We start from the raw sequence: 25,051 nt of genomic DNA, 5'->3' as shown, positions 1-25,051 counted from the left end.
TAATGTTTTGTGGGACAATTTTGCATAAACTCAGATGAAATACGACATTAACCCTTAAAATTTGTCTTTAATTGTTGCATATTTCTGGAGTAGAGATAAATAATATATATGGCCTGTTTCACTAAGACGATTCCAATACAAATTCTTTCGAAATATTATCAAACTTCTGTTTTTTCAAAAATATATGTGTGATTCATTTGTGTTTTCAAACAAATACGTTTTTTCTTCAACATTAGGAGTTTGGTAGTCATTCGAACGGATTTGAATTCGAATCGTCTTAGAGAAACAGGCCAAAAGAGTTTTGATGTATTCCAGGAACTATAGAAAACTTTTATGAGTAAAAATACCCCTCTAATGACCCGAATGAGGATAAACAAAAAATCCATTCATTTGTAGAGTTTTGGATTATTTATATATGAATATTCCTGTCACAATTGGAAGTGAGTTTCGCACTCCCTCGCCTAAGAGGTAACTCTGGAGACACCCCAATGAAGATCGTTGGTGAATTACACAAACAATTTCTATAGCCTTATTGTGATTACGTTTTTTCGCGAATGCCGACACTTCGGAGTGACTTCCAAGGCGATTGTTTACATTTATTTAATGAATCAACACATTTGAACAAATATAGAACATTTTCTTTCTGCTGATTATATGAAACGGTGGTGCAGTGGTAAGCACACTCGCTCTGCACTCTGAAGGTCCGGGTTCACTTACTAATGGGTACTTTACACGATATGTATTTTACATATGGGTTGCCACTTTGCGCATACATTTTGTATATAAAAAGTGACTACCCATATGTAAAATACATATCGTGTAAAGTACTCATAAGTCAGGCAACAAAACATCACATTTTTAAAATGCCAAAATTAATGTAGGCGGAAATTGCAAAGAATAATTTCTTTAAAAGAGAAGAGAAATAAACAAAAATAAAAAATTTAAAAAAATACTAAAAATTAAAAAATTAAACAAGTAAGAAAAGTCTATAGTCGGACGGACCCGACCATGGGATACCCTTTACCACTATCCCTGAACAATCGCTCTCCACGGAACTCCTTTTCAATGATTGTGAAAATTTAATTATCAAATATAAGAGATATAATTTATAATACTTATGACCAAAACCAAAAAGTTATCTAGCATGACAAAGACATATTTGTAGCAGAAAAGGAAAATTTACTTCACACAAACTAAAATATAATGAAACCCACTTATTTAGTACTACTACTTCCGTTGTTCAACCGCGACGTTATTGAAATTTTTACCAATTTCACACAAAAGTTTCAGTCCATTTAACCCGCTAAGTATTATCTGATCTTCACGTTGGTTTGTTCGCTTCTTCTTCATCATAAACTCAAACTTTGTTTAAAATTTTGCGGGTTCTTATTTTGACCTACAGAGCAAAATTGTTTAAAATTTTGTTTTTGGTCCATTTCATCCCCTGAACATTTCACGATCATCACCAAAAACTAATTATTTCTATTCTGGCCCGAAGCCAAACTCCTTAAAAAATTCGTTACAATCGGTCCATAATTGCGGCCTTAAGCTTGTTTACAATTTTTAATGGACGGACACACATCGCTAAATCGCTTTATCTCGTCGAGATATGAATTTTGGCATACCAAATAAGGGGTCTAGGACGAATATTTCGTGGTGTTACAAAAACTTTTGGAGAGACAATATGTAGCATGGGATAAAAATGTGGTTCTCTACACAGAACCCATTACATATTAGGCAGTAGGCCCGTTATCTAGAAAACACTTTATTGCAATTTACATCAGAGGAAAAGTCAGTAGTTTTTTTCCCATATGTAGGCAACTTTGCGAAATATATATGTTCTCAACAGCGTTCGAAAACTTACATTAAGGTACCGTACAATAACGTTTTGTATCGTACCTAGCATGAAAAGTTACACTACGATAAGGTACCGTACATGTACACAAACTTTAAAAAAAAATTAGCGTTTGTGTACATGTACCCAACGAAAATCGTAGCGTACATGTTTGGTACGCAACCACCATTGTAAAGTAACAACCACGTACCCAACCGAAATGGTTGGGTACGTACGTTATAAATGTTGCGTGTACATTAAAAAACCACGTAGCGTACATCATTATGTACCCTAAAAAACAAATAGAGGTTGCGTACACTTGAGTGATGTTTATAAAGAAATACTAAATATGAATGGCATGAGGAAAAATACAACCATGGTATAAATAAAATACAAAAGTATATCAGGAAAATATCTAAAATTGTCTTTTCCATTTCAAAAAAATAAAACAAATTTTTTGATACTACATCAATGATTTTTTTGATACTACATCAATGATTTTTGGTACATAGATTAAGAAAAAAATCTGCATTCCAAATCTGTTTTCGTTACTAACTTTGATCGTTGCGCGCAAAATATATGACCGTTTTAATTATGATAATTAGAAAAAATTCTAAAAAAATCGCGATTTAATATAGTTAGCTGTTATATCCTATTATCGTTAACTGAATTCGTAACCTTTGGGATGATGCAAAAAATAATAGCAAAGTCTAAATGTATTCGCGAAAAATCAAATTTGTTAAATAATTTCAGGTATTAACAAACATATTTTTGAAATAGCGCTCATACTTACGAAAAATATATAAAAAAATTATAACAGCATCCAGACATTTTGAGGAATAAAATGAAACCTAAGTTGTGAAGGTTGGAGCTATAGTATTCATGTTATTTGCAAAAATACGAAGAAAATATTAAAAAAAAAAAAAAAAATTAAAATCATATTATTCTAATTTTATTTTTTTATGGTTTTATAGGAAAAGTTGGAGAAACAATTTTTGAGTTCTTCGGCATTTTCGTGAAAATTTCACGCAATAATGATGATATTCCGTTGTAACAAATTTTTCGCTTATAGTTTTCCTATTGGATAATATTATTAGAACCTTATATTAAATCACAAGGAATTCCAATTGTGGCAAAACATTAAAATAATTTTATATTGAATATTACAACATTTGAGACGCATATAAACCGCGTAATTATGAAAATGACATGATGCGCATCCGATTTTCCAACACAGCGAATCAATCCCTTTTATTTGATGTACAGTTTGTCAAATTCTATTTGGCGGCCACGATGTAGCATCTGCTGCATATTAGGGTGCAAAATACAGTAAAATGTTCATAATTTCCGCGAAGTTCATTTACATTTTATGCGCATCCGATTCAATAATCACCATTCAAAAATACCACATTCTATGCCGTTTCAATGCGATCCATCGAGAACCGTGGATGTAGCATCGCCCTCAATTTTTAGAAATCTATTATATCTCTGGATTTACGAGAGTTTTTAAATATCTGTTTTCGCGCAATTTAAACACTCGTATCGATCTATTTGTTTAAGTAGAACTGACACAGCCAAAACGCGTTTTAATATGCGATATTTTCAAAATAATTTTTTGCAAATTTTCGAAATTTGAGGGGTATCATATCCGCCGATCTAGTGGGTGGATTTTTACGCGTCGTGGCTTGTTAGATTTAGAACGTAAAAAAACTAAATTTACGCGGGTTTCCACGGAAACCGAATGACGTTTGTAAATTTTAAACCAAAAAAATAGGTTTTTCAGAAAAATTTACGCACAAAAATTTCGTGTTTGGACGCAGATTACTGTGATCCTGTGAGGACTGCACCCTCATGTTATACATTAAAAAATGCGAAATCGCGAGTACTACAATCAAATAATAAGCTTTTAGGGAAATCCAGCTGCGCGTCCCGATTAGAGCAAAAATTCAAAAAACCCCATTTTTCAGTATTCAAAATGTCAGCATCCGTTTGAGGTAGATACAGTGGATATATTAAAAAAACATACATTAGAAACTTCAACTTTGAAGTGTACTCTTTAACTTCTCCTTTGAACATTAAGCTCTACATTGTGTTGTAAAACCAATAATTGGAAAATAACATAATGAAACTCGTTTAATTCAGCGATTTTTCCGATTTTTTTACATTAGTAACACCACAGCTTCCGCTCAATTTATTATTTTAAGAAACCCCTCGGTGAATCGGGCTAAAACAGTTTATTTTACCGAAATGCGGTCAAAAGTTATGGTATAGTAAAACTGATCGCGAGTTACAATACCCCATACCTCAGTTTCAACATAAGTTAATTTTCTACAAAAAGCTTGATATATATTTATATTTAACCAGTAAATATGAAAACATTTATTTATTTTATAAAAAATTAACGAATATATGAAAGATTAACATGTGAGAAAGCTCAACTTTCATAATTGAAATCCCCATTGACTTTTACCATTAATATACATATGTTCAAGATTTGTTGCTGACATGCGGTTGCGCTGATCAGATAATATGTATTTCATAGCAGAAAATAAGCGTTCCACACTTAATTGGGTTGACGGTATTACCTGTACAATATTATCAATCTCACTTATGATGGTATTCTGAGAGTACCAAAATGCTATTATATTTTCATTTAGTCGCAATCTTGATTGCAGCACAAAAGTGGCAAAATCAGCTTCTAAATTGTGTAAATTAGATGAACTCGGAATTTCTGTGGCAGGATCTATCATTTGCAGATACTCGGAAAAAGATTTGGCTGCATGTGGTCTGCTCGGTGATGGAGTTTCCTCTAATATTGGGTGGCTTGTATTGTGTTCTGAAACATAAAAGATGATTGATATAAATAAATATGCATTGATTTGGTTAACTTAAGCAAACTTAGCTTCTGTTGACTTCATGGGTTTATATAACGATAGTATGTAGCTCTTCGCCCTTTGTTTTTGTTCACAAGTTAAGCATACTTTGATTCGTGGATCCAAGAACACAGCTGCGTTAAACAGTTCATTTTCTAAAAGTTTATCCTTTCTTATCTTCAAGGACTCCTTGAGAAGGGTTTTCATGTTGCTATCCGGTAAAGCGTCAATTTGAAATGACGTTCTCTATAGCACAACTGTTCGCTTTGTAACTTAATGGTAGCATTGTAAATAGGTTTAAATAGTCCCAAGAATTCAGTTGTGAAAGACCACTCTTCAGATTCAAGAAATAAATCAGGATAATCCTTGCTTAGTGTATTTATAATATCCCTCATTTCCAGGATTCTTTCAATCATTTTATATGTTGAATTCCAACGTGTTGCACAATCAATGATAGGTTTTTTGTAGAGTTCACTTCTTTGAAATTTTAAAATCTTTTTAGTTCGTTTACACACAGTTGGAGAGTGTGAGCACCACAACGAATGCTAGTAATTGTGTTCGATGAGATGTTAAAATCAATTGATTCAATTGTGTCAATAGCTATTCGCCAATCGATATAATCTTCATCTTCTTCGAAATCCACGGCATCATTATCTATCGACAATTGCATTTCAGAGTTCAGGATTCGTACAGTTTTGAGCATATTTGATCCGTTGTCGGTTGTAATCGTTAAAATATTACGTAAATCAACATCATATTTCTTTAGAACATCCAATATAACTGTTTTTAAATATTTAGAAGTGTGATTTTATCTAAGTTCCTTTATAGCCAACGATTATACCATGTTTAATGTATTTAACAGCATACTTAAGTCCAGCCTTGTTGCGACATCCAACTTAAGGGAAAATAATATCCCTTTAAGATCGTTTGAGATTCCCGTTTTAATATTTTTTGAGAAAACTATAAATCGTTCCATTACGTTATGTTCATTTACCGTTATCCCGAGTACACTTAAAACAGGTTCTTTAAGAACTTTGTAGGCTTTATCTTCGTCCATATGTAAAGTACGTCCATTTTTTTTTTTTGTAAACAGTTCCACCAATGCTGTTTCAATGTTTTTGGGATTCACACTTTTTTAATAATACTTTGATGTTACTTTTTTCTTTTACGTTTTCCCGCTTTTGATCAATATAGTACGCATACAAATCGGGATACACATTTTTCAAATGTCGCTCTAAATTTGCGGAATGCCAATTTAAAACATTGTTGACGAAATTTTGTAAATTACACACTGTTTGATTTGATTCGTTTGTACTGAATATATCACGAAGAACAATATTTGTTGGTCTTGGCATTTTTATAATTATTTTCCACTTAACGTTTAAAAATGAACTAAATAGCATTTGAGGGGGTTTTTTGGCATATGGTAAATTTCAAATTTCCTTTGCAATTACATAGAAAAAAAATTAAAAACTTTTTTGGCGAGCACATCCGCCATTTTTGGTACATGGGTTACGAAAAAAATCGTGGTTTCAAATCTGCTCGCGTTCACAAAATTGGATGCTGCACTCAAAAGTTATATGCGGTTTAACTCTCTTGTAAAGAAAAAATATTTAAAAATTCCTATTGTGTTATAATATGAACATGTATATATGAATCGTTAGCAGCATTTGATATCTATCCGTAGATGCTAAAATAGTTGCTAAATTTATTTTTATTTTCGCGGAAAATCAAAAAATATTGAAGAAATCTTGGAATAAATTTTATTTATTCTAAATCAGAGTCCAAAAAATCTCTAAAAAAATAATTTAAAAATACGTACATACGTCTAGACAACGCGTAGAAAAATGTGAGACTAAAATTATAAAGATCGCGTTTATAACTTGCATATTACAGCAACAACAAAGAACGGAAACTTATTGTTGGAAATTATTTCAAAAATGTATTTTTGATTAAATACGAACAATTTGAAAAATAAATGTTGGGAAATATTCTATTCTTTTGCTAAATTTCGATCCAAATCCTGAAGTATTTTGCTTAAACTTCTACGAGAAAAGTAATTAGTCATCGTGAAAGTATATTTGCCTTCTGTGATAAGCAATAGAAATAAGAAGTAGAGAATAATATTGAAATTACAATCAAAGAAAAAACATAGAAGTTAAAAACCGAATAATTCGCGAATTGGTTAAAATCGGTTGAGGTGCATGTGCTTTTCGGATACAGGGAGTCCATGTCTATCAATATGCATGGATTTTCCCATGTTTCATTCAGCGGCCAAAGTGTGCCATCAGTTGCATCTTACTATTCAAAAAACCTTCAAGTGGGCAAAAATTACGCGATATGCATATGATGATAAGGTGCATCCGATTTCAATGGCCCCCTATTAAAAATACGTCAATATAAATTATTTTAGACAGATTCGTCAAGAACTGCGGATGTGCCACCGCATTCTATTTTGGGATAAATAGGGATATTACTCCTGAATCTTTGTAATTTGTGACACACCTTTTGGCAAATATTATAATCGCGTATAAAGGATTACATTTATGCAAAAATAATCAAAGAAAATCACGGTTCAATTCGCGGAATTGTCAAAATATATTTTTGCAGATTTTCCTACTTTCAAGGTATCTATATCCGGCGTTTTAGTGGATGGATTCGACCGCGGAAGAGCTCATTAGATCCGGCACGTAAAAAAACTAAAATCACGCGGGGTTCAGGGGTACCTGTACGACAGTTGTAAATTTTAAAGCCAAAAAATAGGTTTTTTCAGAAAATTTACGCACCAAATTTTCGCCTTTGGACTCCTATTACTAGGAAGCTGTACGGAGCACACTCATGAGATATACATCGGACGACGTGGAATCGCGAGTTCTACAATCCTATAAACTAGTTTGGATTATTATCTAGTTGCACCCACTATTTATAAGAAAAATTCGAAAAACCCAGTTTTCAAAACTTCAAAATGTCAGCATCGATTTTAGGGGGATGCAGTGTATATATCGAGAAGTCATACATAAGAACCATGTTGCCCAAGGGGTATTCTTCAATTCTTTCTTTGAGCTTATCTGTGAATTTTCCGTGGTTTGGCCAGAAATCAAGAAAGAACACAAAAAAACTTGTAAACTTCAACACATTTTTACCTATTTTTTAATATTACCACCAACGCAGCTTCCACCAAAATTATTTGTTATGGTCCATATTATGAGATCATGGCTAAAACACTTCAATTAATATAAATATATTCATATTTTATAAAATATATTAACAGTTCGCGACTTATTAAATGGTAAACCTCAACTTCAACGATTGCAAAACTTTTTTGAATATTACCATATACAGTTTGCAAAAAATTAATTCTCTTAAAAAATGTAATTACCTGCAACTATTCCAAAGGGGTTTCGCGAAATTTTCCATAAATTATACTTATAATTATATCATAGGTACCAGTCCTTGGCTACCTCAACGGCAATTCATAAATAGGAAAAACACAAAAAGTAATTCTTATTGTGGTGTTGTAGCATTTATTTTTGTAAGATGATGTTGATATTGAAAACAACTTACTTGAAACTGTTCTTTGATGCTAAAATTTAAAATTTAAATTTTAAAATGAACCACCTGTTTTCACAATACAAATGATACGATTTTTAATAATAAAAAACTCCTCCATAAACTACAGCCCTATAGCAACCCTTTTAAAAAATGTCAAGATTTTATACATTCGATGAGAGCGTTTTGTTTAGGCATTACTAACTTCTTGCATAAGTATTTATGACATTTAAATAATGACATTTATAGTCCTTATTAATTGAAGATACATATTCATTTATATTTACTTGTATTTCATTTGTATATATTCCACAAAAATTAAAGTTTATATTTTTAATACCTTATTAACCAAACAAATGTAAGTGTACGCTACCAACACTTTCTTTCTGAAGGTACATTATGATGTACTCTACGTGGTTTTTTAATGTACGCACTGATGTACGCAACCTTTTCGGTTGGGTACGTGGTTGTTACATTACGATGGAGGTTGCGTACCAAACATGTGTGTTTGACGAACTTTTCGAATCTCGTTGGGTACTAGGGTTATGACTTTTTTACAACCTCATATCCCTGTATCATAGCGTGATGAGTTTTGCCATAAGATTACATAAAATCTTAATTATAAGGTGATTCGGTGAAAAAACCTCACGCACAAAATGATTTTAAAATTTGAATTTATCAAAATTATGGACAATTTTTGAAGTCACTGAAAACAGATATATAATTGAAAATAAACTCTAGAGCCACATGAGATAATTAAAATGACATAAAATTTATTTCTCACTATTTTTCTTCAATTCTGAGAATCGTAAAAATGTCGTAAACGCTTTTATTCAAAAATATAATTTTTTAACAAAAAACCAAAAAAAATTAAATTTTTTCAAAGTGACTTTTTTAATATTTGAATGAAATAAACGTTATTATAGTTATTAGTAGGCTTATATTTATTCATTCGTGCAACAAAAAATAATTTTTTGAAACATTTTTTTTTTCATTTCATATATTTTTTCAAAAAATTATTTTTTTAAAATCGATTTGTGCGTGAACTTTTTTTATATTTCAATGGAATAAATGATAGCATGGTACAGGAAATCATTTTTGAGGAAAAATGTCAAAAAGTCATAACCCTATTGGGTACACAAACACTAAAATGGATTTTTAATGTTTGTGTACGTCTACATAAACTTTAAAATTTTTTTAGTGTTTGTGTACATGTACGGTACCTTATGATAAGGTACTGTTTGTTTCCGAACACTGGTTCTCAAGGAATTAAAATATAGACCAAAAATAAAATTTTTATATTTTTATACAAAAGTAATGGTCCATTTCACCCGCTAAAGAATATCAGATCATAATTCCAAATTATAGACATCTTTTTCGACCTATACTCTTACCCGGTGCAAAATTTCGTGGCTATTGATGTATAATTGCGACTTCTAGCGAGTTTATTATTACACTACAAACAAATAACGGAATTTATTAGGCTGTAACTCTGTTATCTGATCATGCACGCCAACTTAATTGGCATCAATTGAAAGGTCAAGCGTTCCACTTTCAAGTATATCTCACTTCCAGGAATTAAGATATAAGCTGTATATTAAAAATTTTCACAATTTTCACACAAAAGTTTTAGTCCATTTAACCCTCTAAATATTAATTTAAAAATTGGATAAATATTATGTTTTTGGTCCATTTCACCCGTTAAATATTTCACGATCATCACCAATAAGAATAGGGATCTATTCTGATCTGAACCCGACCTCCATACAAAATTTCGTGACGATCGGTCCATAATTGCGACCTGGAGCGTGTTTACAATTTAAAAAATCGCTTTATCTCGTCGAGATATGAAGATTGGTATACCACATTGGGGGTCTCCGACGAATATTTCGCCGTGTTACATGAATTTTTACCAAAACAAACTTATAATACCCTTTTCCACATTGTAAACTAAATAGAAAAAAATTAAAAATATATATATTTTTTAATTTCTAGAACTATCGCGGAAATTATCTTCTAGAAGTGTCGTTGGAGTGACTTCCAAGACGACACGCCGTGGTTCATTTCTTCACAACGGAGGTCACTTCAGTGTGACTTCTGCGACTATCGCCGCGACTGTTTTCATCGCCCTGGGCGACAAGCATAAGTCACTTCCGCGATAGTTGTTGCTTGCAGGGATGGTGTATATTAGGGTTATGACTTTTTGACATTTTTCCTCAAAAATGATTTCCTGTAGCAGGGATGAATGAACTTTTGCCTATTAATCACTATGCTATCGTTTATTCCATTGAAATATAAAAAAAGTTCACGCACAAATCGATTTTAAAAAAATAATTTTTTGAAAAAATATATGAAATGAAAAAAAAAATGTTTCAAAAAATTATTTTTTGTTGCACGAATGAATAAATATAAGCCTACTAATAACTATAATAACGTTTATTTCATTCAAATATTAAAAAAGTCGCGAAAAATGTCACTTTGAAAAAATTTAATTTTTTTTGGTTTTTGTTAAAAAATTATATTTTTGAATAAAAGCGTTTACGACATTTTTACGATTCTCAGAATTGAAGAAAAATAGTGAGAAATAAATTTTTTGTCATTTTAATTATCTCATGTGGCTCTAAAGTTTATTTTCAATTATATATCTGTTTTCAGTGACTTCAAAAATTGTCCATAATTTTGATAAATTCAAATTTTAAAATCATTTTGTGCGTGAGGTTTTTTCACCGAATCACCTTATAATTAAGATTTTATGTAATCTTATGGCAAAACTCATCACGCTATGATACAGGGATATGAGGTTGTAAAAAAGTCATAACCCTAGTGTATATGAATGTATTGGCATAGACTAATTAAGCAGAGACTACGAACGCTCTCATTTTTCATTCTCAACCAGATGTCGCACGAATAGATTTGGGGCTAGTCATCTGACTCAAGTCAGACTGGGGCTAGTCAAATGACTCAACTTCGAAAACAATTTATTTGTTTTTTCTACCAATTAGGGTCTCTGTTTGCAAACTTCGCCACTTTAAAATGAACTTTACATATGAAATTAACTATGCCACTCTTTTTGATAGGCATATAGTTCGTAAATGTTAATATTTTTAGGAGTTTTCGTTTGAGTGAAACAAGTAGATGTCACTCAAATCACAAACATGCGTAAGCGACATCTCTTTCGCCGCAGAAAAATGGTGAGAGCCATTCTTTGTCTCTAAATTAATTAGTCTATGGTATTGGTGCGTATGTATGTATAAATCAGCAATCGGCTAACAATAAGAAAAATTTAAGCAAACACTATTGTCATTGTGTGGGTGCATGTTTTTTCAATGAATTAAATTGTGTGAGTGGAAGCTCTCTTTGTGTGCTCGCGAGTAAAGAGATGCGGAATACTGGTATAAACCAAACCCGTTCGTGGGTATTGATTTGGTTACGAAGTTTTTCGGCAAATCACACACACGCGACCCGAACGCAAAGTAAGAGAGCAAATGTTTTGATTTTTTTACTTCAGTCTTGTACTGAATTTCATGCAGCAGGTTGATGCCGCTTTATTTGTTTATTTTTGGGTACACAGAAAAGATTTTGCAGTTGTACAGCAAATATGTGGAGGGAAGAATTTGAAAATGATTTTTGTTTTGTATTAATATTTTTAATGACGCAGAATGCCTCGTCTGCAATGCAACAATAAAATATGTATGTATGCTTAGAAAGTCTTAAAAAATCATTTTTATATACAATTTGTTTTTTCTCTCAAAAAAATTAACATATGAAGAAAAATACTTTTCAAATTATGAAGTTATTTATATTATTTTTAATTTAAGTCATACAAAGCGAACGCGCCAACAATATATTTTTCATTTCACACTCAATATGAAAATCATCACCCTGTTCTGTCAGTGTAATTTTACCCACACATAAACAATTTAAGCGCTCGCTCTTCTTGGTCGGCTATGGTATAAACATAGACTAATTAAGCAGAGACTACGAACGCTCTCATTTTTCATTCTCAACCAGATGTCGCACGAATAGATTTGGGGCTAGTCATCTGACTCAAGTCAGACTGGGGCTAGTCAAATGACTCAACTTCGAAAACAATTTATTTGTTTTTTTCTACCAATTAGGGTCTCTGTTTGCAAACTTCGCCACTTTAAAATGAACTTTACATATGAAATTAACTATGCCACTCTTTTTGATAGGCATATAGTTCGTAAATGTTAATATTTTTAGGAGTTTTCGTTTGAGTGAAACAAGTAGCTGTCACTCAAATCACAAACATGCGTAAGCGACATCTCTTTCGCCGCAGAAAAATGGTGAGAGCCATTCTTTGTCTCTAAATTAATTAGTCTATGGTATAAATCAAGTTACTCGTCTCTCAGAAAATGAGTTAATTTTTATGAGATTAATGAAATTCTAAAAGAAGAAGATTTCGAAACATTATCGGCTGGCGAATATTACAAAATTTCATTTATTTAGGTTTTTGTCCAAAGCAAGTTGAAATTTTACAGAATTGATCTTTTAATTTAATTGTTCCACATACATCCCAGGCGGGATGAGTGCACCCCGCTTCATATTAGCTCAATGATGTGGGACCTACTGTTTATCGCCGAGTCCGAACGGCGTGTCTAAGACACCACTTGTAGAGAAGTTGTACAAGACTAAAATACTCAGAAAATGTCGCCAACATTACTGAGGGGTATTTTGCCACCGTATTTTGCGACCTTCAGCGTGCAAGGCGGGTGTGCATATCATTGCACCACGGTGGCACCCTATTGACCTTTTAAATTGTTAAAAAAACTAATTTCACAAGATTTATTTTTCAAATGCTTAGTTTTTTTAGCTTTGGGCATGGTGTGATAAACAAGGTGTAAATAAATATTCTGCATTCATTAGGATCTACTCAGAATATTCCAAATTTTTCTAATCTGTTTTATACAGTGCCGCATATATGTTGGAATATAGAAGCCAAATAAGATTAATTTTTAAACCTTTATTTCCTGTAAAATTTTCTGAACTATTTTTGATCGACCCTGGTATTTCAATATTGTCAGTGACAATGTGGTTTTCATATTTTGTCATTAAAATGACACCTATTTCATTTCCGCGATGACAACATCACATACATCACATTACGGAAACTTCTTAGCCTAGCACAAAAAGCGCGGTATAAACATAAAAATCTGGCAACTCCTTTATATAGAAACAGGTGTTCAAAAAAGACGCATCCGCAATTTTTTTACAATGGAAAAATTAGAAATGCGTGCTGTCATTAAATATTTACATAAAAAAGGTTTATCGGGACAAGAAATTCATAATTATATGGTGAATGTGTTAGGTGAAAGTGCTCCTTCATATGCAACAGTAAAAAATTGGGTTGCTGAATTTAAACGTGGACGTACAAGCATTGAAGATGAACCACATAGTGGACGTCCAAAAACAGCAACAACAACAGAAATTATAGCCAAAGTGTCATATCATGTGCCACTATACTCCAGAGACAAAAGAACAATCCAAACAATGGACTGAAGCTGGAGGAAGTGCCCTAAAGAAGGCAAAAACAATTCAATCGGCTGGTAAGGTTATGGCAACGGGTTTTTTGGGATTGACTATATGCAAAAGGGTAAAACAATAAATTCAGAGTACTATTGCAAAATTTTGGATCAATTAAATGTACAAATTCGAGGAAAACGTCCTGGCTTACAACACAAAAAAATATTTTTTCATCAAAACAACGCACCAGCGCACAAGAGTGTTTTAACAATGGCTAAAATCAACGAATTAAAGTACGAGTTGCTTGACCACCCACTTGATTTAGCTCCCAGTGACTTTTACTTGTTCCCAAATCTAAAAAAATTCCTTGCTGGCAAGCGTTTTGCCTTAAATGAAGATGCAATTACTAGACATCGGATTTTGCATATTTGCATATTTTTTATTAATAAAGATACGAAAATTCTGATTGGACCAAAATTCGTTTTGAAGAAAACTGAATGCAATGACAGGCTCATATTTTTTATTTTTTTGCATATTTGCATATTTTGCATATGCACAAAATATGCAAAAAATATGCAAAATATGCAAAAAATATGCAAAAAATATGCAAAATATGCAAGTAATTTTTTTGACAAAAATCATCAAATTAAATTTGGAAAGTCATCAAAAAGTGTTATATATTAAGTTTATTGCCGTTAAACGTCGATTTCTTAGCAGATTATCATGTTATTAGTTATTATTCCGCCACAGCAATAAATCTGGACTAAAAGACTTAGAAAATTTCCTATAACACAGCCTTCTTATTACAACATAAGTTATTTTCTAATACAAATTTGTTCAAAAACTCAATCAGAAATGTCAAAATGTATGTATCCAAATATGTTGATAGGTTCTGCTCGGCCAAAATTGTCTGACAGAATAACAAATGAGCTAGAAATTAAGACTAAGGAAATATTGAATATTACATAAAATCTTTCATATTTAATTAAAAACATATAACAAATATATACGGTGTCATCATGAATATTTCCCTCTGAATTTTCCACACGGAAAATAATTTTTAAAAGTGAAATTCTTTTAAAATCAATATTTGTTAAAAGTTGAAAAGTACTAGATTCGCTTCATTGTGGCGTATACTAGTTGAATCGACAAAAATATTCCCTTTTTGAGCATAAATAGGGAAATAAAAAATTGTGAAATTGGGTAAAGGAAACAAATTCTGCACGGAATTTTTATTCATGATTGCACTGATAACTATATTTTAATACCCTAAGGGTATTATGTCTTAGTGAATGAGTTTGCAACATGCAAAATGAAACGAAATAGACCCACAGTTCCTTTTGATGATCTGCATAGATTCGCACTTATCCATCTCGCCATGTCTTTTTGAAAATAAAGCACAGGTCACATTTATAGACCACTTCGCATAAAAATTGGGGATTTTTTGGCCCTAGGGCGATCCCTATTTTGGTAAGAATTGATTCAGATTTGGATATTGCTCCCATATATACAGTTGATTCGCGATAATCCCTACACCACAGGTTTCGGCGGTGTCCGAATTATCAAAATGTTCGGATTAAATCACTCGTGGAAGTTATATAAAAATACTTTTTTAAATTGTAACTGCTAATTACGAACACTTAAATGAAAGTGTTCTACGTGTAAAAACTAGTGAGATTTTTCTACTCGAAAATCCGGAAAAAGAAAAAGCCAATCAGATTGTGAAAGTAGTGCTAGAAATATGGCGTTTTTAAAGTTTACATCAGGATGTAAGCAAACCTAGAGACAGATGCATAATTTCATCGTTTTGTAAATTAATATTCCTTAAAATCTTTGCCTTTTAGGTGTATAGTGCATTTGACAACTTTAATGACAATATTGCGCGAATATTTTTCTTAATATATTTATTTATATCCTATACAACATGACTAATGTGTCATGAAAGGTTTGTCCTTGTACTCGATAATTTTTACTAAATGTTGCTCAAACAATTTTTTTACCAACTTCTCCATTAAACAACTGTCAAAATTCAAAGCATTGGTAATAATTAGTACAAATTATCGAGTACACGGACAGGTATAAATTAAACAATTGTGTATACAAAAGGGTTATGACTTTTCGACTGTGTTATCAAAATTGTTTTCCTGTAGCAGGAATGAATGAATTATATTTTTTAGCATTCCAAATACTTTTCTAGCAGAAATATGTGAGTGGTTTTGCCATTTAAATTCCAAGGTTTTTGACTTATTTTACCACTACCACTCTACTGTGTGGTTTTTCTAAGTGATGTCATATTGCACTAATCATTGGACGCTCTTCATTTTTCTTATTATTCATCGTGGATGGGTATAACAATAATGCATTACTTTTCGCCGAGGAGTGAACATTTTCCAATTCTGCATTATGCGTACAATATAGATCGAAATTATAAAATTATGTATTTTTAGTGCATTAAACTAAAACCATGTTATCAATATTAAAGCGGCAGTTAGAGCATTTTTCCAAAGAAGCTTTTTGATCATAAAGAACAAAAATTGCCAATTTATGTATGTATAAACTGAATAAAGTACTAAACACTATAAATATATTAAAATCTAATATGTGGATATTCAAAACGTATACTTCTAATTATAGTTATATTCCAGAACCTGGAATCGTAAATGGTACTTTAGTACTTTTTCCCATTTTTCGCTAAAAAACGAACCCTTTTTCCAAAAACTAGAAAAAATTGCGCTTTTATCTAAACAAAAATAGCGATGACTAACTCTAGCTCCATTGTTTTTCTGCTAGACAATTTTGGCCGATTAGAAACTATCACCATATTTGGACACGTTGATTTTGACATTTCTGATTGAGTTTTTGAAATTTTTCCATTATCTATCTACATTTGTATAGGAAGCAAATTATGTTGTAATAGGAATGCTGGGTTGACATTTTCTTACCTTGTGAAAACTGATTTAAGTCTTGTTAGTCTAGATTTATTGCTGTGGCGGAATATCTGGAGAGTCTCAATAACATAATAATCTGCAAAAAACTATGTTAAACGTCAAAAAACTTAATTTAGAATGCTTTTTTGATGATTTTCCAAGTTTAATTGACGATTTTTGTCAAAAAAACACTTGCATATTTAGCATATTTTTTGCATATTTTGCATATTTTTTGCATATTTTTTGCATATATTTTGCATATATTTTGCATATTTTTTGCATATTTTTTGCATATTTTTGATATGACCCCAAATATCGAAAAATTGACCCTCAAAACGCCTAGATCCAAAATTTGAGTCCAATCGGATAAGAAATAAAAAACATGCTAAAATCCGATGTCTAGCAATTACAGTTGTAAACCACTATTTTGAAGACCTTGAGGAAAACTATTTTAATCAAGGGATAGAATTGCTAGAAAAGTGTATTGAAGTTTCAGGAGATTATATTGAAAAATAAATATTTCAAGATTATCACCATACAAAATTTCGTGACGATCGGTCCATAATTGCGGCCTGGAGCGTGTTTACAATTTATAATGGACAGACGAACGGACGAACACACATCTCAAAATCGCTTTATCTCGTCGAGATATGAAGTTTGGTATACCACATTGGGGGGTCTCCGACGAATATTTCGCGGTGTTGCATGAATTTTTACCAAAACAAACTCATAATACCCTTTTCCACATTGTGGTATAGGGTATAAAAACAATAACAATTGAATTAACTACTCCTGTACTGAATAAGCCGCTGTTTAAATATGAGCGCGTTGCTGATGCTTTGGATAGCGTACGGAAGGTTATTCCAAAGACGTATGGTGTTGATAAAAAATTGCCGTTCAGACATAAGACTCCTCCGTTTAGAAGATATCAACTTTCTCCCTCTATTAGACTGTGCGAATTTAAGTTTGTCAAACAAGTATTTTGGTTTTTGTTTGACTATTATTTTATGTAACAAAATTAAAGATCTGATTTGGAGAAGATTATTAAAACTATATCCGAAAAGAAAAACTGCATATTGTGAAATGTGCTGCGACCTATTTAACCCGTAAATATATCGAATAATACTGTTGAATGCGACATTAAGTTTGTGTATACTATATGAATCACAATTAGCAAAAAGTTCGCATCCATATATAAGAATTGTTGTTCTTATAATGCTGTTTGTTAAATTTTGTTTTGATTTTGATGTTTTTTTTACCAAAATAAAATTGCAAATATTTATAAAATAACACTTTCAAACAATCAAAAAAGTTTATATTTCAACACAGGGTGTATCTCTTGTTGACTTGGCTTGAGATATTTTCTGTAGTGTGTTTTTAAACAGGAATTTTTTGTAATTTTTCAGGAGATTAATTAAATACGTCTGCGGGCCAGAAAATATAAACAATATTATAATATTATATTATATACCATTTTTTGTTTATATTTGCTTAATTCGCCTAAATTAAGCATGAATCACAATAGTCGCATTTCTCCAAAAGACGTACAATGGTAAAGATGGTAAAGATTGGACGTCATGCACATTGGAGTTAAATTTTAATATTCAAGCATAGAGGGCGTTTATGTATAAAAGACAATTAACAGAAACAAAAGCGTATACCAAGTTGAACTATGTTAAATATAACATAACACCAATGTATAACTTAACAAGAATGTTAAATATAACATAATTCCATGTAACAATATTGTAACATCACATTATGTTAGACCACCAGCGCCATCTGCCGATTTGTATTATATTGTATTATATATCTTTGTCTAATTTTTGTCGTCCATACAGATGTCGCACAAAACTTTTTGTATATTCAGGTTTAGTGGTTTAGTGTTCCATGGTAATCGTTTGATGAAATTATAAGTTGGCGTAATACGCCAGAGTCTTGGTTTCAATCTGTTAATTTTTTTGTTATTCTGAATAAATTATATGAAAACACGTAAATAAACATTTGACATCATGAAGAATTTTTGACCAAAATAGTGTTGTTGTGCTTACTGACCTGGTAAATAGATCTTGGTAAAATCACTCGACTTCGAAAATAATTTATATATACCCCCATTATTATAAGTCTTCTTTTGTTATAGTTTCGATTTACCGAACAGATTTATAGCGTTCCGGTTAAATTAAAGTTAAAAGGAGGAGCTTCTTGTCATTAACTTTCAATGTGAAAATTATATTTTTAATTCCTCAAAAAGAAAATGACGGCGTAAGAAATACTACCAAACTCGTGCGTGTTTTTCAAATTTTGTAATAATATTTCGAAAACTGAAGTTTGGATGTGTTTCATTACATTTTCGTATCCACATACATAAACAGGGGCTCAATTCTGTTTCTATGAAAATGTGAAATGAGAACTTTTATAAAGGAAATAACGGTGCAATGAAAAAAATTATAAGGGAAATATTTTTCATTTCAAGTTTTCATAGAACAAGAATTCAGACTCAGGCTGATAGTTTTCTATGAAACTAATTGAAATTTTTTTATATTTTGCACGTCGAACATAAACTTTCTGTGTATATTTAGACTTAGACTTTCTGTGATATTTATGAATTTGCAATTATATCTTAACTTAAAAGTCCATTTGTGTTATCTCTTACTTTAAGAAAAGGAAGGATTAAAAGTCACATTGCCTGCAGGGATCTGTTATTACATCTTCCCTTTACAATAAATGTTTTATTTTGTAAAAAATGGCAATATAAAGCAAAAAAATTTGTATACACCGAGTTAAATCAATTAGATTGGTTGATTTGATTTTGCTCTCAATTTTTCTTGAACAAAGGAACAAAAAGATCCTTTTAAGTTGTCTGACACTTATTCATAAAGCTAACTTGTAAGAATAAAAAAGTGTTATCTGTCCGATACCGATCAACATTGAACTAGCGAAAGGTTGAAATAATGGTCCTTAATCTATTTTATATCTATTTCCTGATGAAACAATTCATGAAAATTGCGAAATATTGAGTATAAATTAAAATACCAACTAAATCTACACTTTAATTATAAGATTAATGTTTTGTTGTGTAGAAAAAATAAATAAATACAAATTGACCTCGAGCTTGACAAAGTCAATCATTTCTTAAATTAATTAATTACTCCAAAATGAACAACCTTTTACAATGTAATTTGGTAATGATTTTGCCAGCAACAATTTTATTCGGATTTCAACTTTTATTCTATTTATACACTTTCTTTCGAACAGCCCATCAATTTAAAACAAATCTAGTAACACTATACGTTTATTACAAAAAACAACTGTGAACTGTAAGGTTGAATGCTGTAAGGTTTTCAAGGCACTAGACACTCAATGTTTATTTAAGGCACAGTGTACAAAACCTGAGGCGAGGCATTACCTTAATAACATTTAAGTATGCTATCTTTATTGTTTTCTACACATACATTATAACTCTTAACAAATAATCTTTCGTCCGTGGTCTCAACCCCAGTATTAGGAGATTAAAATGTTGTTGTCTTGCCATTGGCATGACTCTTATATTGTTTGTTGTATGAAATTTTTTGAAAATTGATAATTAGTTTTATATTGGACTTTAAAGAAACGTGAAATTGAAATTACAAAAAGGAAACGGATGTATTCCATGACGTATTGCCATTCAATATACTGAATACAAATGCGGATCAAATTCTCAATGTGAGGTATAGATGACCCAACACAATAGCTGCCCAGCCCAGCTTTGTTCAATTACTTTTGAATGGTAGAAGTTGTAAAAGATAAAACTGTCAAAATTGCTCTCTAATGAACAGTTTTACCAGAAAAGTAAAGGAACGAAAAAATGGTACATCTGGTAGCAATGTCAAAAAGAAACATAAAAATTCAATTTTCTTCTTTTATTACACAGTTTTTAATTTTGTTTTGTCAGCGTTCGCCTTTTCTTCTGTTTTTGTTAATTTTTTCTTCATTGTTAAACAAATTTCGAAAAATCAATTCTACCATTTTTTACCTGAAGAAATTTGTCTGGTAGCCTGTGGTAGAAGATAAAGGCATTTTTGCTCTCTCTTCCAGTTTTACCACTTTTACTTTTTGGGGTTAAGGAACGCTTTGTAAGTTAAAATATGGTAACCTCAACTAAAGCTGAGTACACATTGCCAGTTTTGAATGACAGCTTTGTTGGTGCTTGCTAGTGTGGCCGTTCATTTAGTAATGAAATTCTCGCTAGTGTGGACCGGGACTTATTTTATTTATGAAGCCTAAAAGTATGCTATGTTATGTTTTTCGAAACAAAATAAAAAAATAGTTTTTTGGTTAGCACTAATATAAATACTTTAATAACAAATTGTTGAAATATGCTCTGTGTAGGAATTAATAGTGGTTAGGGCTCGTATGTTATGACAGTCCTTCTATGAAAGCAAGGGAAAATATTCTGAGGAGGAGTTAACAGAAGCTACACGAGACTAAGAGAACGGAGATAGCAAGTAAAAATAAAATCCCTTGCACAGCATCGCAAAGATACATACATATGTATATACGTCACCAACTACATATAAATGGTGTTGTAAAACATGGATTAATTAAAAGATATTCTAAAACAACCTTAAAGAAAGCAATGGAAAAGTGCGTAAAGAATGAAATCACTATACCAGTAGCAGTATTAAAATATAAAATACGACGACACACATTGACACACCATGTACAAAAATCAGTCGTTAAATTTGTTTATTCAAGTATTTTTATGCTTTTTAACCATTTCATTTTTTAAATTCATATATTTATATTTTTATCAAACATTATTAAATAAACTATTCATAAATTTAAAAATACGTTTCCATACAACGATCTGGTGACAACGATTTGTCAAAATGTTCAAACTTAAAGAGGCGAAATAAGAAGCATTACTGTTTCTAATTGGTCTTTCAAAAGAGTATTTAGTTGCCGATTCAAATTGGAAACAGCTGATTTTTATGAAAAATCGTCAAAATAACGATATGTAAAATAAAAATCATCAAAAATTAAATTACACACATTTAGATATATTTAATAAATATATTGTTTATTAAAAGAAACATAAAATGGATATTAAAGTTACTAAACATGTTTTTACTTCAAATCGGTAAATAAAAATTATTTTATAAGTAGACGGGTTTAATCAATGTGTGATAAAAATTGTTTTGTTAAGTTTTTAATCATCTTTGGTATAATAAATGTTCTGTTCCAATTTTAAAATAGTCAAAATTAGTAGATTCTTGCAGTTCTGTGTAATGTTGGCGACATTTTAGCTACAAGTTCTACTTCTCACTCGGACTCGGCTATAAAAGTTGGTCCATTTTTAGGTAATATGAATGGTGTTCACTCATTAATATGATAGAAGTCCCCCTTGTCCCTTTTGGGATATTTCTGATGTATGTATTCCCATATATGTTAACGATAAACAGCGAAAAGGGTTAGCCTTTCTTTGTGGCTATACTGCAACCAACAAAACGTTCGACAACAAAAATGTGTGTGTACTTGCCCATGAGGGACCAAAATATCAGCTAAATCGGCTGAGAATCGTGCCTAAATTGCGCCAAAAGAAACCATTACCGTTTCATGGACTATACCAGAGCCAGACAATTTGTGTAAACATATTGTTTTTCCAGTACTGCAAGAATCTACTAATTTTTACTATTTTTCCCGATAACATAAAGGAAACAATTTTATCGTAGTAAAAAGTAGTAGCTTCTTGCAGGTTCTGGAACAGAGCATATGTCATAGACTAATGAATGTATAGACAGATAAATTGTAATGTGATTGGTTTTTGTAGGTGTCGCCCTTACGAAAACTACGCAGACTTCTCACTCAATTGCACAATGTTTTGGGGTAAATCGCAATATTTTGTCGAATATTTTCATATGAGGATGTAGATGCGGCCAACATTACCCACATATTGTCTTTAACCAGAATAAATTATTTAAAAAATTATAGTTACTGCCATTTTAAAAATTGAGTGGATATCCAACTGACTCAATTCACATTCAGTGAGAGAATTCCGGTGAGGATTTCTTCGTCTATACATATGTATATTAGTCTGTGACATAGTTTTCATAAAATGATTAAGAATCACAAATTGTATGTTTATGAACACTGAATATGAAAAGCAATTATGAAAACGAAAATGAAAACAAATGTTTCATTTCATATTTTCATAAAACGGGAAGTGACCCCCTGGAACAGACCAACAATTTTAAAATTTGTGTACAAAGCCAAAGCCAAGGGGTGCCACCGTGGTGCAATGGTATGCACGCCCGCCTTGCACGCAGAACGTCGGTGGTTCGATTCCCCGGCCAGGCAACAAAACAAACAAAACATTTTTCAGCGGTGGCAAAATACACCTCAGTAATGTTGGCGACATTTCCTGAGTATTCCAGCCTTGAAAAACTTCTCCATAAGTGCAAGTGGTGTCTTAGACACTCTAGCGTCCGAACGGATTGACGTAGGTGGATGAAATTTTGGGAAAATCTATTATTTGTACGCAGGACTTTTGGTATTGAAAGTGGGCTATATAGGTCCACGCTTTCGTATAGCCCCCATACAAAATGACGCGTCGCCGTTTTAAGGAATTTTTAAGATATTTGTCCCATTTTACCACCGAATTGGTTGTAATTTGGTATTTTGTGTCTCCAGAGGCCAAAAAACATATTTTGAATGTATTAGTCCCATATGACAACAGAATCAGTTGCAACTTTGTATTTTGTGTTTCCAGAGGCTAAGAAACATTTCTACCATAAAATATATAGGTCCACGTTTTGATATAGCCCCCATAGGACGATATCTCCCGATTTTCGGTATTTTGAAGGTTTTGGCCTCATTATCACACCGAGATGGCTGAAATTTGGTATTTAGTCTTCGTTGGGGATATAAAACTTGCCTTCCCCCAGAAATTTGTAGGTATAGGTCCGCGCCATCATATAGCCCCCATAGAACGGTAACTTCCGATTTTCGGTATTGTGAAGGTTGTGGCCACATTAATCCACCGAAATGGCTGAAATTTGTGGTGGAGGGTATACAAAGTATACAAAGTTCGGGCCGACCGAACTTAATGCTTTTCCCACTTGTTAATTATCAAATTTTCCAGCGCCACGACATAAGCCGAAAGTATGTACAAAAGTTATTTTTATATTCTCGCGTCCGGCTTAAAAAAGTTTGGAGTTTAACTATTAGGATTGAAATATATATATCTAAGATAACTACAAAACCGTGTAACAATTAGGAGAAATTTATGTTTAAGAATTAAACATTCTGGGCGGGCCTTAAATATGTAGGAATTTTTAAAAATATCAGAATAGAATAAGTTTTAGATTAAAATGAGTTCGGGAATGTAGTATAAATGTGACCAAAAATCTACATCTGCATTTACGTGATGGCACCCGTCAATCGCTGCAACCATACCTCCAAGAAATTTCTGTTTCCCCCACCTTTATCGGACAACCTTATTCTGCAAGCATTTGAATTTGTCGGCCCTTTGTCCTTCCAATATTTAAGGCCGTCATTCCTCTCTATCTTGTTGTTCAGCGCGCGTTGTCGTCTCAATTTCTCACCAGCATCCGCTCTGCTCACTTTACTTCTCGCCATCATCTCGTTGAAAATTTCTTGTTGAAAATTTTCTTGTTTCTTCTTTAGGGTAGTTGTTGTTACCGCTGTTGATGATGCAGACTTTTCTTTATTTCCATTTGTATTATTTCCATATATATTTATTTCCGTTTATATTATTGTTAAAAATCTCATCGGAAATTCCTCGAATATGGCAAAGTTGTCAATATTACTGCCTTTTAATGTTGTCACTATTCAACGACATTTCTTCAAGTGCTATGTGGGTAATCTTCAAGAATGCATCTTCGGTTTTATTATCGTTGAAGGCGTCAGGCATTGCATCAGCCGCTATGGATGCTTGCTGTTTTCCATTATTCCACTTCTTCTTCTTCTTCTTTAATATAGTGTACTTTTATGGAATCATCTTCCTTAGGAGATAGGGTTGAAAAATTTTGGTCACTTGTTGCTGCTGCCGTTGATTCATGTCCTGACTCGTTGCTCAGTTCGCTCTTTTGCCTCCAGTCCTCAACCGAATATGATTTGCTCACTTCGAATCTCTGCGTCATTTCGCTTTCCGCAGTCGATTCGTTGGTATTGTTTGTTTCAGGTTTTTTTCTTTGGCGTAGTAGGAATGGCTATTGTTTCACCTGCTGGTGACCAGGAGTATCTTGGTTTCCTGTTGTTTGACTTCGAAATCGGCCTCGAATTCTTTTATGGCACCTAGCTTTCTCATTATTGCTCTTTGTATCCAGAGACAACTTTTTTGTGCTTGCTCCAACCGCTTTTCCATAAAACAGTTACATCCTCCG

Source organism: Musca autumnalis, unplaced genomic scaffold (genome assembly GCF_047663935.1).
Source record: "Musca autumnalis isolate F117 unplaced genomic scaffold, ASM4766393v1 scaffold_1, whole genome shotgun sequence".
Lineage (NCBI taxonomy): Eukaryota > Metazoa > Arthropoda > Insecta > Diptera > Muscidae > Musca > Musca autumnalis.
The sequence above is the reverse complement of the archived record's forward strand: the minus strand, read 5'-3'. Positions refer to the sequence as shown.